Source organism: Neophocaena asiaeorientalis, unplaced genomic scaffold, assembly GCF_003031525.2.
Source record: "Neophocaena asiaeorientalis asiaeorientalis breed wild unplaced genomic scaffold, Neophocaena_asiaeorientalis_V1.1 scaffold1, whole genome shotgun sequence".
Lineage (NCBI taxonomy): Eukaryota > Metazoa > Chordata > Mammalia > Artiodactyla > Phocoenidae > Neophocaena > Neophocaena asiaeorientalis.
The window spans coordinates 1,158,564-1,161,009 of NW_020171981.1; positions in this window are offsets into that span (position 1 = coordinate 1,158,564).

Consider the following 2,446-nt stretch of genomic DNA (forward strand, 5'->3'; position numbering starts at 1 on the left):
TGAGGCCTGGCTTCTCTGCACTTGGCTCTGTGCTTAGGCTGCTCGGAACCTGCCCGGCCCTGCATCTGACTCACCCCTGCTCACCCTGCCCTGCAAGTTGGGGCCTCCCGGTGGTGCCTGAGTTACAGGGACCTGCAAGCAGACACAGATCCCCCTCCCCACTGTCTGGAGCTTGTCATAGAGGAACTTTGGGCAATGATCTGGCCTCTCTGGCCTCGGTTTCCCTTTTCCGTAGAGTGGGAGAGCAATTCTGCAGCTGTGGGGTCTGAGGAGTGTGGGAGACCTCGGGAGCCGGAAGTGTGGGGTCAAAGGCCTGCTGGGGAGGGGGGATGGCTAGTGAGGGGCCACACGGCCCTTGCCCCTCAGCTGGGTGGGTCTGCACGGCGGGGGGCAGGTGAGGGGTGGAGAGGTGTGCGCTGCTTTCCCAGGGTTCTTCTGGGAGGTGGGTGGAGGTGCCAGGGGAGCATGGGAGAGTCAGGGGCCTTGGTTTTGGCCCGACTTGGTCCTAGCTGTCTGCAGGCCTGGTCCTCCTTCTATGGGTCTCAGCTGACTCCTTTGTCGGGGGGCCATTTTGATCCACTGTCCCTCAGGCCCCCAGAGCTCTGAGGCTCTCTCAGACGCATGCTCTGTTTGACCTGCCCGCGGTGTTATTTTGGAATCAGTGTCTACATTTAAAAGATCAGAGGCCTCGCCATCAAATCCTGAGTTGCAGCTTCCTGAGCAGGCAGGCAGAGATCTGGCCTCTTTGGGATCCTCTGTGCCAGCAGGAAATGGGGACGGCTGCTCCCGGGGGTCTCCATTCCCTGGGGGCCCAGCCCCCTGCACTGTCCACACCTGGGGGCCTAGCCCCGCGGGCATCTGAGTGTAGTCGCTGGCTCCCCTTCCAGCCTGGGGCCGTCCCTGCCCAGGACCCTCTGCTTCCAGCCACGTCAGCCCCGTGGTTGCCCCACCTCCAGCAGCCCAGTGGTCCAGCAGCTGGCGCACTTGCGCAAACGAGCCTCTTTTCTCTCTGTTTTGCCAACTTAAGGCTTTGGAGGGCAGGTCTGGATTAGATGGGCCTTAGCTCATGTGTTTATCCAAAGCAAACACGTAGGTTTCGGGATTTCCGCGGGGTGTCTAGAGCCTCGGTCAGGGCCCAGAGATGGTGTCTGCTCGTGGGGAGGTGGGTCCCTACCTCCTGGGGCCAGGTCCTTCCCCTCCCCCTGCGATGACCCCCATTCTCAGTGTCTCAGCCTGGTCACAAGGCCTTTGGAGACCAGCTCCCCCGACTGCCTGCTGATGTCTTGGCCTCACCTCCACCCTCCCACCCCCAAATGCCCACGCTCATCGTGTTCTTTGTGGCGCGGCTGACTGTCCGCATCCCTAAGCCCCTTCCCCTCCTTCCTCTGCCTCAGCACCCCCTCCCCCTCCCCCCAAGCCTGCCCTGCTCTGTCCCCATGGGCTGCTCCATGATGCCTGTGGCCTCCTGCACCATGGCTGTGTCCCTGGTGCTGGGATGGGGCCTCGGTCCGGCCTCCCAGCCTTGAGCACAGAGTCAGACACACAGTCAGGCCTCAACACATGTTCTAACGATTGAAGCTGCTTTTTGTCCGAGGGGCTGGGAGCTGGTGAGGCGTCACCGGAGGTCAGGCCAAGGTTCTCTCAGCTGTTGCCTGGTCACTGCTGGGAGAGGCAGAAAGGGTAGCCCTAGCCGTCGGGCGAGGGGACAGGGAGGCCCCCTCCCCTCTGACACCATTCCTGGCCACAGCCCTGGGCTCCTGCCCTCAGCCACCTGTTGGCACTCAGGTGTGCCAGCCCCAGGATGGGCAGCGGCCTGCAGAAATCCAGCCGGCCACGATCCCCTCCACCTTCTGGCTCAAGCCGGCCCAGCTAATGGTGGGCAAACAGAACTAGGGAGGCTTCTCAGGGACTGCCCAGGCCAGCTCCTGACACTTTACAGATGGGGAAACTGAGGTCAAAGAGGGGTGGTGACTTGACCTGGAGTCCTGGGACCCTCTCCCAGGTGGCCTGAGTCCTGGGTGGTGCAAAGTCAGTCCTGGGGGTCGGGACATGGCAGTGCCTGCTGTGTGGGGCTCCCTGCCCCCATCTGAGCAGCAGGGGAACCAGCCCTTCCCTCGCCCGGTTCCACCTGGCCTGGTGCCTCCCAGAGCTGGCAGAAAGGTAGGGTGGGAGCAAGTCTGAATCGGCCCAGGTGGCTTCGAATCCCAGGCGGCCCTCCCTGCCCGCAGGCCCTGGGAGCGGGCACTGAGCTCACACCCCAAATCCTCTGCCTTCCCTCCCCACCCATGCATTCAGCCTGGGGCCCAAACATGGCAGGGAGCCAGCCCCAGCCTCTCTCCTTGGTAATGGAGGCACAACACCCAACAATACAGACTCGTTGCCCTGCCAAGGTCACACCCGAAACTGCGCCTTTGTGCCTGGTCGGGGAGAAGCCTGGCTGGGGGAG